This window comes from Scleropages formosus, chromosome 7 (genome assembly GCF_900964775.1).
Source record: "Scleropages formosus chromosome 7, fSclFor1.1, whole genome shotgun sequence".
NCBI lineage: Eukaryota > Metazoa > Chordata > Actinopteri > Osteoglossiformes > Osteoglossidae > Scleropages > Scleropages formosus.
The window spans coordinates 29142977-29156074 of record NC_041812.1 but is presented as its reverse complement, the minus strand read 5'-3'; the positions used below and the strand labels follow the sequence as shown (position 1 = coordinate 29156074).

General features: G+C 40.6%; 1 protein-coding gene across 1 annotated transcript in view; it reads left to right on the top strand.

Moving 5' to 3' along the window:
• The first annotated feature begins 407 nt into the window (after positions 1-407).
• LOC108929052 (LARGE xylosyl- and glucuronyltransferase 2-like) overlaps positions 408-13098 on the top strand; it is a 38782-nt gene continuing 26091 nt past the window's right edge. The window contains exon 1 of the mRNA XM_018743342.2: positions 408-536. The gene's annotated coding sequence lies outside the window, so the exon portion shown is untranslated. The remainder of the gene's footprint in view (positions 537-13098) is intronic.

Genomic DNA, 13098 nt, shown 5'->3' with positions numbered 1-13098 from the left:
TCTGGGAGGGTATGAAGCGGGGGGTGGGGTGTCTCCAGCCTGTGCGTGAGCTGCAGCAGGCTGCTAAATACAGTAGTAGCTACTGTCAAGTGTGGGCGGGGATTAATACGTTTGTTCAATGGGAGCTTGTTCAGGTTTGTTGAGTTCGGGAATGAAGCTCTTCCTCTGGATGCTGAACAAGGGTTTCTTCTCTACCATCTCCCTTCGTGGGCCTTGTTGTCTGCCATCGCATTTCTCTTTTGTGAAGTCGCCCCTCCCACCCCCACCCCCGAGATTGTATGCCAACATATGCCACCTAGTGGTCATTTCTACCCCTCTAACCTTTCTTGTTTTTCTCCTCAGCTTGTACACAGTCAAAGCACATCATTTTTCCCCAGGCTCTTCTTGAGGATTTTGTTTCAGCTGCCTCTGATCTGCATGGATAAGCTTTTTCCCCTCACTGGAATTTTGAACTAGTCTGGATATGAAAAAGTGCTTGCTAGCTGACTACCAAAATAACTGTGCATTAAACTTCAAGAGGCACTTTCACTGCATAGGTAAGTTTTCTTATTATCATTATGTGTTTACTACTACAGGCAACATTAGTGTTAAGAGCAGTATCTTTAGTATCTTTCAGCATTTGTTAATTTCGTGTGCTTGTTATAATTTGCAGTTCTGATTGCTGTGCGAGAGCTTTGCCTAATAAGTTTTCAGAGTTAGGCAAATTAAGGGAAGAATAACGTCTTGGTTTTAACTAGTTGATATTTAGTATTGATTAGTTAAATTTTAGTAAATGTTTTAATTAAAGTCAGTTACATAGCTTACACTATGATGTACTCATTGAAGAGTTTTAAACTGAAAGCATTTGATCTAGTAAGCACATTACTTAGCTAGTTACTAAATTCAAACAAGGACATTAGCTAAAGATGATGTTTTAATATACATTGTGAGAATAAGACATCTTAGCTTTTCAAGGCTTCTTAGGCATAAAAATACCTATTAATAAAGTATTCTGCGCATTTCATTAAACACTGCTAGATTTCATTTGATATCGAAACATTATCTTGCCATGTGGAAATACATGGTATTTTTCCATTTTAAAATATTTATTTAGAACCTGTGTCACAATGATTTATACGTCAAACATTAACAATGGAGTCAATTACATGAACATTTAATATATTGGAGTACCTTTAAATAACTTATGATGAGTTCTTATCTTAATATAGTTTCCATTTTATTTTTCTGTAACTGTGTTCAGGCTCTCAGTACAATCTGTAAATAAACTCTCTGAAAAGTAATATCAGGCTGTGGAAGGAATACCAAGCTGAGGCTGGGAGACATTTAATATTTCACAGGGAGGTTATAAGGAGCAGCTGTTTGCAACAAATGATCTGTCATAAACTTATGTCTGGTGTTCCATTATTTACATCACTATTATTCCTGTACAGAAGCAAACCTCTGGGAGTTCATTTACACAGTAATATGACTTGTTTCTTAAATGTACTGAGGTGCTGCAAATGTAAAGCCTCTGTAAGAATGGTGATGTGTGTGTGATTTTTTTTTTTTTTTTTTGAGGGAATCCAACACCAGCCAGTGTACAACTTAAATAGAGGACCTTCACAAAAATAATTCTTCTCATTGCTGTTCTTTTTGCTTTCCCATCAAATGCTGTGACTGTGCATCAGTGCAAAACCAATAACCATGAAGAGCAATATTGCTTTCTTTATGAGGATATTTATTTTCTCTAATGCTTGCAGCTTTGATATTCTATTATTTTCTTATGTGTGTGTGGTGCTGGAGCCTAATTAGTATTCTGTACAACTCAAAAACTGAAGATCCAAAATGTTTGAAGGTCCTAAGTTATTCTGGCAGTTCTTTCAGAGATACATTTTAAAATTTTCACTGTCCTTGGAAGCCCTTCAGCATGAGTTGCAAACTTGAAGTTCTTAGAATACAAATCAACAGTGGGACTGAATAAAAAACATACATTTGTTAAAACTTTTATGTTTTGTGTAGTTCCCCTGTTACATGTTTTTAATGCCTGTATTTTGTATTGGACAGTCCAATGCATCCAACAGAATCCCCATGTCGTATAAATGTTTCATAGGAACTTCATTCCCTGTCCAAAATATACTTGTGGTGTGCTATGGAATGTGTGTTAAGGATATAATTTTCCTTGGCTGGAAGGTAAAACTAAGGTAAGGCAATCACAACCCAAACACAATCCTGCCTTTTGCAATGTTTGTACAGTATATTCTTCTATAAGGAAACTTTTTTCTTCATGCTCTTACTACGTACCACATACTATGTAATGGCTTCATATTAATATTAACTATAATCCTCTAGTGTTCTTTCGCATCCTTCAAATTTCTTTCACATTGATTTGTGTTATAACTTTTTTTTTTTTAAAAATCAGGATTCATCTATCCTCCGTTTTATGCACCTACTCGAGCGATGAACATTGGTGCATCAAGTGGAAAGTATCAAACCAGGTTTACTTAAGAATCACATGTCTGCAGCTATGTCTCTTTCTCCTAATGTAGTCCACAAATTTGTATTTTTGCTGAGATGTACGTCGCTCTGGAGAAAAGCGTCTGCTAAAATGAATAAATATTAATGTAATGTAAAACCCAGTGATTTTGCTTGGGGTGCAGGTGAAAAAATGAAATGCCATAATATAAAAAAAAATCCTCAAATGAATAGAAAAGGTAGAAATGCCAAATTTGTAAGATTTTGGTCCTATCAGTTTTATTCCTTTTACTTTTATTTTATTTTACCTGGTATAATGTGGAATTTAGTTTTATTGCAAAATAATTTTTCCCTGGCTTTGAGAAAGTATCAGTTACAAGTATTCTCAGAGCATCAGTTCAAGGCCTCGCTCAACAAGAGACTGTTTATCGTCTGCTTCCTAGCTGCTGGACCTTTAATGGTGTTAAGGAGAGGGCTATTTCTCCTAAAAAGTGGCAATAAAACTCAATAAGTGCCTGATCTTGCCACATCATAGCTTCTGGCTGCATGAAGGGATGTGTCATAATTTACTTCAACCAGTAGTTATTGTTGAATATATCTTTTTAAATGGAGTTGGTAACGGATAATGGAGCTTTTGTGTGCTGATCCTGTTTAGCTATTGGAGTCAGATGCAATTACCTTGTGGAGCTGGGCAGCCGTGGTGGGGGGAGCGGATTGCTTGAGAAGGGAGATTAGTACCCTCTGCAAGGGTATTCAAGGAGGGGAAATTGTTTTACAGTGCGGAAATAAAGATAAGTAACCTAGACTCAGTTTCAGATGGGAACCTGTTTTGCATGAAAATACAATTCAGCACACAGTTTCTTAATTACAACTAATTATTGTGGTTTCCTTTGCCACGTTGTGCAGTTTAATTTCGTCCACCTCGCTGTCACGAAGCCATTCAACCGGCTTCATGAATAAACATATGTGGCCTGGCATTTTACAGTTATAATGCTTGAGCAATGCAATAGCTCTATAAATTAGAATGAAAAGTAAAGCTATAAACTGTATAAAAGCCAATGTCCTATTACATTCATAATCACTGTGACTTTAAGTTGCCATACACAAAGTATTGCTCTGTCAGAAGGCTGTATTAAATCACCAACTGGGAATTTGCATATTGTTACAAAATTGTGACTTAGAGTCATAGAATCAAATGTCTTCACACAGGACTTTGGTGTGAGAAGCTTAGAGTAGCTTTTTGCTTCATTGACATGCAAGGATGGATTTTTTTTAATAATGCTTGTGCATCTGGAACACATGGGAGCAATCAAATATGGATTTTCAGTGTTTTTATTTTTAGCAGCTAGTAGTGATACTTGCTTGTAATGACAAATTGCATGAAACTGGTATTCAGGGAAATTCCAAGTCCCCTGTTGTACCAGTAGGAACTCATACTGCATGGTATCAGTGAAATAGCAGTTCATGTTATTCATTGGCATTCACTGAAAACTCCATTGTGTCAGGTTTCTTGTGACATGTTGGTCAGAACACAAGCGGGGAGATTGTTGTCTGAAGTGTTTTAGTCGTGGTCTGAGTTGTTATTTGAAGAGTTGGGGTTCGCAGGCGAAGATCTGAGGAATCGTGGTCGTGGTTCAAAGAGCAAAGATTGTTATCTGAAGAGCTGTGATTCAAATGTGGAGATCGTAGTCCGAAGAACAAGGGTCGTGATCCAAAGGGCGATTGGCAAAGAGTAAAGAGCAATGCTGAGTGCGAGGAAAGGCAAGGTTCTCAATAAGATTCTGCGACCACTGCAGGGAGGTGGTCTCTTAAAGAGTGTTTTAATGAGGTGCAGCTGTTTGTCATGTATGTGAAATCAGCTTTCATGATATGGTCCTTTGGTGTAATCTCTGCGAGGTTGTGACATGTTGCTTGTGGGAAGCAGTTCAAAACATCATGGCCAATGAAACTGGCTATGGATGTCGAACAAACCATGCATTCTTTTTTCTGGAAAATTCTATTGAAGACAAGCAAGATGGGGCTGTATTCTTGATTAAAGTGCTGTGGGTTTGAATCCAGTCACAGCTCTGCATATCTAGAGTTTGCATGCTCACCCCATATGCATGTGGGCTTCCTGTCGGGTCGGTACCTCATTGATACTCTTGTGTCCTCCCAAATTCCACTGACATCCAGCTTGCGGAGTTGGGCAGAGTAAAATTGCCCTGAGTGTATGGTTGTCCGAGTGTTTGTGTACTTGTACCTCGGTCTGGTATTTCATTTGTCCTCCTACTCATACTTCCTACCACTGGACAGATGACAGTATCCCTAACTGGGTCAGTGTTTGCTGAAGGAACAGGGATGGATGAATGGAAAAAAGTTTCAATGTCAAAGATACATCCCAAATATTTAGTCCTGGAAATGAATTATATGGTGGAAATGGTAAATAACCTCTTAATTTGACATTTTATTACCAGTAGTTTGGTCCAAACCATAATTGAGGACTGGAATATTCCACCATAGTACCATAACTTACTCGAAACCATATTGTAAGCAAAATTTAGGCTTATGGCAGAAGAAAGATTAATTTCAACACTGTGTACACTTTCCTCATACTTATAGTCCAGTCAGTCATGACTGTGAAAGCACCCTGGCACTGTGTATGATTAAACCTAAACGTGCATCCTCACTGAAACTCTGAAACTGCAATGAATGTATTACAAAGCACCATCTTAAATGAACTGTTATTTTCTGTGAATGTTATGGATTTTAACTGGTAGGGGTAGGATATTGTAAATTTACTTCATATGACCTCATATTTACTTCATATGACAGGCACTTTTCTCTTTCCTGCCCTCTGGAAAGCGGCTCAGGTCTATTTGAACCCGAACTGCTAGATTCAGAGATAGCTTTTATCTCAATGCTGTAAGAATGTTTAACACAAACTAATGTGCAATATCAATAACGATAGTGGACTCTGCACTGTTAACTTTTGCAACTTGACTTTACACTGATCCTTCCAAGCACATCACTTGCATTGTCATTTTATTGATTTTGGCTATGTTTTTTATCCTTTTATATATGTATATTTTTTACTTAGTACTACTGTTTTTTGTCTGCGGAGATGCATACAAGCAAGAATTTCATATTACTTTGTACATGGTACTTGTTCATATGACACACACATTTTCAGAACTGCTTGTCCCATACGGGGTCGCGGGGAACCGGAGCCTACCCGGTAACACAGGGCGTAAGGCCAGAGGGGGAGGGGACACACCCAGGACGGGATGCCAGTCCGTCGCAAGGCACCCCAAGCAAGACTCAAACCCCAGACCCACCGGAGAGCAGGACGGAGGTCCAACCCACTGCGCCACTGCGCCACCGCACCCCTGTTCATATGACAATAAACTTTAAACTTGAGCTTGACCTCACAGTCACTGTGGAAAAACCAATGAACTGCTTGTGCATTTTTTATTCAATACACAAATTGCATATTGAAAAAGACTCAGTTCTCCGATAACTGCATATTGTACAACCATTCATTTTATATGCTACGATAAATCAAGGAATGTACAAATTATAGTTCTAAAGCTATTTATTTTGACTACCTTGTGATGGACTGGAGTCCTGTCCAAGGTATGACCCCAGCCTTGTACCCAGCGATTCCAGGATAGGCTCTGGATGCCTGCAACCCTAATCAGAAAAAGTGATTATTGGAAATAGATGATGGATGGATGGATATTTATTTTTCATTCTGCAGTGATGTTCAGGGCTTACGGTGTTGTAGGATAGATCACAACATTTTTTTTGAAAGAAGGATGAATAAGATCGGGGGGGCGCCGTGGTGCAGTGGGTTGGACCGGGTCCTGCTCTCCGGTGGGTCTGGGGTTCAAGTCCCGCTTGGGGTGCCTTGCGATGGACTGGCATCCTGTCCTGGGTGTGTCCCCTCCCCCTCCAGCCCTACGCCCTGAGTTGCTGGGTTAGGCTCCGGTTCCCCGCGACCCTGTATGGGACAAGCGGTTCAGAAAGTGTGTGTGGGAATAAGATCAGCTCAGTGCCATTAATGTTACTCTTTCTTAATTTTACGTTTTTGAACACAGGGTCTGTAACTGTTATTCCATGTTTGTATTACAGAGAATTTGTCTGCTGTTTGCAATTTGACTGGTGGTTTTAGTGCAAAAGAGGGATGTGGTGGCACAGTGGGTTCGGCCTGTACGTGCTCTCTGGTGGGTCTGGGGTTCGAGTCCGGTTTGGGGTGCTTTGTGAGAGAATGGGTGTGTCCCATCCCCCTCCAGCCTTGTGTTTCTGGGATAGGCTCTGGTTCAGTGCAACCCTGTTTGGGGCAAGTAGTTTCAGACAGTGTGTGTGCTTTAGTGCAGTCAGCCTGGCTCTTGGCCATGTCTCCACTCATTATTTCCAGGATGTAGGCAAGAGAAAAGCACTAATGATTTCACTGGAAAAAAAGAGAAGATTTTCATTCTCACACCATAGTTATGTCTTCTCCACTATTTGCATGCATTTTTAACACTTCATCAGAATGTAATACCTGTAACTTGGCACAAAAACTTTTAGCAGCAAACTTCTAAAGAAGTTACTGTGTTTAACTGCTCTAGTGTCACCATCACAGATAGGAGACAGGAGGGAAGCTGTGGACCCAAATTGCAGGTTTGTTTATTTTGGGATGGGACACGGGGAACAAAGGTCGTGGGCAGGTGTGGGTCTTCCGAGGCGCAGACGTCTTTCCGAGGGGCAAGACAAGAGACAAAACCGAGATGACGAGCAGGCGATAAAATGCCAGTAGATCCGTGAACGAGGGACAAGGGACGTAGAGGAGGAAGGAGCAGGTACGCTGAATCACAAGCCAAGCAGGTGAACTCTATAAGATTCTGCAACCCAGTGACTCAATGTTGTTCCTTTTATAGCTGGCTGGTCTGATTTGCAACAGGTGCGGTCGCTTGGCTTGATTGCGTAGGTGTGACATATTGCCACGTTGTAGTTTACATGTTTCAGAGTGAGTGAAGCTCAGCCATCTCAGTCGATAATGATCTGTGCTTCCAGGCACTCTAAACAGCTGTTTGTATAATGGAAAGTGATCAGAATGATTCACATGTTAAACATGATCCTCCACAGTGGGCAAAAATATGAGCTTCTGCTGCAGTAGAATGAAGACACTGAGATTTTTTGTGATTGAACTTGACCTGCCAAAGGGCTGAGCTATAAGGTACATAGTTTTTAGTCCACTCCAGTATTAGTTTATATCTTAACCATCCTTTTCCTCTATCCAACTACTTCTGAAGTTATAACTGCGAAAAATAAAAAGAATATGTAATTTATATTACTTTATAATACAAAATAATTTATACTACAGTTACATATTTTTACCTGTTACCGAAACCAGCAGAGGCTGGTAATTTGATATTGCCATGTATCGTTTGAATTTGATCGAAGACCTCTATGTTTGAAGAGGGATTCGAGGAGCTGAAGCACATATTCTAAGAAAGAATTCTTGAGGTCTTAGCTCTGGGATATGCCTAACTTTGTTAATGATGCCTGTGGAAAGGCAGAGAAGAACCTTCTCTCTGATACTATTTGTTCTCAAGAGCTGTTTGAACAATTCCACAGGTAGACCATTTGATCCTTGCGCTCAGACACAAACTCTCAAAAAGTTTTGTAAATTCCTTGAGAAGCAATTGTTTTCTGCACTGTTGTCTTCAATCGTGGAGACTGCCAGAAATGAAATGGACAACTCAGAGGAATTTTCCAAAAGCCATCCAGCACGTGCCCTTGTGGGCTTTTCAGATACTTTTAATTAGAAAATTCTCTTCCCCCCACTTATAAAGGTATTCAGTTTGTTTTCTAGGTTGTATATTAAAATGAGCTTTCTTTTTCTTATAAAAATTTAAACAGGAACATGACACAGTTCTCCAGTAGATAGATTTACATTTATTCATTTAGCAGATGCTTGCGACATGCAATTCAGTGAAAAAATGCAAAGAGTAGTACTTAATGGAGTTAGGCTGCTAGCCTATAAAGAGATATATGTAGCGGGGCAGCTGGTGGCGTAGTGTTTGGGTCCATCACCTTGCAGTTGCAGGACCTGGGTTTGTGTCCCCAGTCCTACAGCTGGGGTCAGAGAACATCTCTCCACTGTAGTGGAAACATGGATCCTGCTGAATAGAAATTTAATTTTCCAAGAAAAAGTGACTGAATATGTGTATAGGGTTTCTTTTTTGCACCCCAGAGAAAGATGGAGGGATACAGTGCATTCAGAAAGTATTCATATCCCTTCACTTTTTTATGCTGCAGCCTTATGTGAAAATCATTTAAACTCACTTTCCCCCTTTCAGTCAACACTCACACACTGTCTACAACTGCTTATCTCAAGCGGGGTTGTAGTGAACCGAAGCCTAACCTGGCAATACAGTGCATAAGGCTGGAGGGGGAGGGGACACACCCAGGGTGGGGCACCAGTTCGCCTCAGGGCACCCCAAGCAAGACTCGAACTCCAGGCCCACCAGAGAGCAGGCCCCAGCCAAATCCGTTGTGCCACTGCACCCCTTCGGTCAACACTCAGTCCACCGTAATCAGAATGAGCTTTATTGCCAAGTATGTTCACACATACAAGGAATTTGTCTCATAATGACAAAGCAAAAACTGGATTTTAGAAATTTTTGCAAATTTCTTAAAAAATATTAAAGCTGAAATATCACATTGACATTAGTATTCAGACCCTTTGCTATGACACTTGAAATGTAACTTAGGTGCACCCCCTTTCTATTGATCATCTTTGAGATGTTTGTACAACCTGTGTGGAGTCCACCTGTGGTAAATTCAATGGACTGGACATGATTTAGAAAGGTGCACATCTGTCTATATAAGATCCCACAGCTGACAATGTGTATCAGAGCAAAAGCCAAGCCATGAGGTCAAAGGAATTGCCCGGAGAGCTTACAGACAGGATTGTGTCGAGGCACAGACCTGTGGAAGGCCACAAAAAAATCTCTGCAGCGCTGAAGGGTTCCCAAAAGCACAGTCGCCTCCATAATTCTTGAAGGGAAGAAGTTTGAAACAACCATAATTCTATTTACATTTACATTCATTTATTTAGCAGAATCTTTTCTCCAAAGAAGGAGGGTACAGTGGTGCAGTGGGCTTGGCTGGGTCCTGCTTTCTGGTGTGTCTGGGGTTTGAGTCCCGCTTAGGGTGCCTTGTGATGGACTGGCATCCTGTCCTGGGTGTGTCCCCTCCCTCCAGCCTTACGCCCTGTGTTGCCGGGTTAGGCTCCGGCTCGCTGCGACCCTGCTTGGGATAAGTGGTTTCAGTCAATGTGTGTGTGCTTTGTCATTATGGGGTATTAAGTGTGCTCTGATGAGGGAAAAAATTATTTAAACAATTTTAACAAAAGGCTGCAACATAAAAAATGTGAAAACGTGAAGGCGTCTGAATACTTTCTGAATGCACTTTACATCTCAGAAAAAAAGATTACGATAAAACAGTGTAATTAATATAAACTTGTAATTCCCTCTATCCCTTGGTTGAGCCGTAGCTGCAGACATAAAACTTTGGCTTCTGGTAAAGTTTACTGAAATTGGGGTCATCTCACTCAGTTCCTTATGATTGAATGGAACTACTGGTGTTACCAAACTACTGGTGACAATGTATGCATCTCATGTACTGCACTGTATCAGATATACAGTATTTCGCAATACATATGGGTTATTTTGGGTTACTGACTGACAGCCTTTGTAGCGTTTCATCGGTTTCTGGCACTCTGTAGAGTTTGGTATTAATGCTCTTTCACTCCTACAAACTACTAGAGGTCATCTGGCTTAATATGATTGTAGCAGAAACAATGCCAAAGACCGCAGGAGCGTTGCTCTTGTGCTCTGTTTTATTTGATTCTCATGAGAGACCGACACTATCCTCGATCATGAGGAAAGGACGAGAGGAAAAGGGGATACAGGGAATAGGTACTGGGGGGGTTCTCCGGGGTCATTCGGGAAGGGGCCGGGGGTCGTTCTCTCATTGTGTGCTCGTAATGGGGTTCTCCGTCTCTCTCTCGCTGTCTCTCCCTCCATCTCCTCCCTTCCCTGTTGACCACAAGGGGAGAAATAGGGTTCTCAGTTAGCCTCAACTGCGGCAACCCCGTCCCTGTCTCCACCCCCCTCCCTGTCTGCTTTGGCGTGCCACAGTGGTATTTCTCCAATTTGTTTTCTTTGGATTTTAAAAGGGAGGAAATGATAGCTGTGCAACACAATTAGAAAGTTGGCCTGGACAGAGTTATAACTGCCAGTGAAATCCGGATCTGTCCAGGTTTAAGTAACATTGCACGCAGCATAGCCTGCTAATGGAACCATTGATTTTCTCAACCGAAGGTCAATACATTTCATCCTGGAGGGCTTCTGAGATTAAATGCAACAAAATGCAATACCCAACACTAGAATTTTGTGAATGGTCAGTCTTCAAACTTATATAATTCAATCACTTTGGCTGACGGAACTGCAAATACTTTATTTGACTTTAAAATGGTGCCTCTCTGCTGACAGCTTTCAGCAGCATTCTTGGTGGTAGTGCATGTAGATGGAGCTGTCTAGCCAAGCCTCTTTGTACTGATTATGGCTCAGATACCTGATGACTACAACAAATTTCATCCTTAAAAATATTGATGAAAATGTTCTGAATTCCAGTATTACTGTACTGAAATGAAATGGGGCAGCATGGCAGAGCAATAGGTAGTGTAGGTTTGAATCTCCACTTCTGCTATAGAACTGTTGACCAAGGTATATACCCTGAATTGATACAGTAAAAAGGAAACTTTCTATGCTGTAAAAAGCTAATTATTTATAGGATTATTGCCCTTCTCCTGAGCTTCAGTTGGCACACAGCCACCCTGATATTATCCTGTAGGATATGTTGATACACTTGGGAATTCATTTTTCCCTCAATGATGGCAAGTGGTCCAGGACCCGAAGCAGCAAAGCAGCTCCAAATCATGATGCTCCCTCCACCGTACTTAACCGTTGGGATGCTGTTTTCATGTTGGTTTGGCAAGCATTATCTCACAGCAGTGTTTGGAAAGCAGAGGCTTACTTTGTGGTGTCCTGCCATGGACACCATGCCTATTTAATGTTTTCCGTATAGCAGACTCACAAAAAGAGATGTGAACCAGTTCCAATGATTTCTTCAAGTTTTTAGCTGTCACTCCAGGGTTCTTTTTCACCTCATTGAGAATTGTATGGTGTGCCCTTTGAGTCATCTCAGCTGGACGGCCACTTCTTACGAGAATAGCCACAGTACTAAATCGTCTCCATTTATAAACAATTTGTCTAACAGTGGACAGATGAATATCTAAGCTTTCTGAAATAACTTTGTAACCCTTTCCATCTTTTTTCAATGGAACAATTCTTGATTGCATGTCTTCTGAGAGCTTTTTTTGCAAGGCATGGTTCACATCAACAGATGCTTTTTGTGAATAGCAAACTCAAACTGTTTGAGTGCATTTTATAAGTCAAGTAGCTATAAACCACACCTCCAATCTCATTTCATTAATTGGACACCAGATTTGCCAATTTCCAGCTCTAATTAACTTTTGTCGAAGTCATTAGCTTAGGGTTTCACATACTTTTTCCAACCTATACTGTGAATATTTCAGTTACATCTTCAATATTTACAAGAAAAATTACAATTATTAGCTAAAGCAGATTGTGTTTGTTGATTACTGTAACTTAGATGAACATCAGACCAGATTTTAGACAAATTTATACATGAATGCAGTAATTTTCAAAAGGTTCACATACTTTTTCTTGCCATTGTAACTGTGATTACATTGTACTTCATTACACCATTCCCCGTTAATCATTACTAGGTGGAGTCAAAGTAGCTGGTAATGAGGACAGCCAAGGTGTCGTTCAACACTCTGGAATGCAGGAAGGCACTCTTAGAAGTTTGCCTCGTGTCTTTTTACTGTGGGTGGTTAATAATTTGCAACATGCCCCCATCTGCTCTCCTGCAGTCTGTTTTTCGATAACTGGTAGTTCACAGAAATAGAGGGAAGGACAGAAAGAAACCCAGCTGAGGTCACCGAGGGGGTGAGAGCTCCGCAGGCTGTTGTGTTTGCTCAAAAGGAGCTGGAACTCTTCTCTCCTGAAGGACAGAGATATTGGCCGAGTGCAGTTCTAGGTGCCTTGGACTCTCAAGGTTAGGAGTTGAAGAGCAGTTCCATCAAAAGAAAAGATTAAGAGAGCTGAACAAGGGGAGCTGAAGCTGCACCTCAAACAAGGTAGCGAGTGGTGCTGTACATCTATGATCAACGGAAGTGGCCGAATGTAAAATTGGTGTTTCGCTGTGTGAGTGGAACAAGAAAGAAATAGCAAGTCCAAACTATATGCAGGGGATGTGAAGAATTAATTTTCGGCTTTGAATACTTGCTTCATGGTTTTATTTTTCTGCTAGGCAAACATGATTGTAATGTTTGGAGTTAACGTTTTTGTTAAATTACTTTTATTACAGATTAACATATATATATTATATCCTTTATTCTGCTTATTTTTTCTTTGGTGTTTGGTTTGCTGGGTAAAATTGGCATTTTATGACAAATTTCTCTGTAATTATCGAACCCACTTTTTTGGGTGTTTGTTTATATGTGTCATGCAGTTCACTTGTAATGCATTC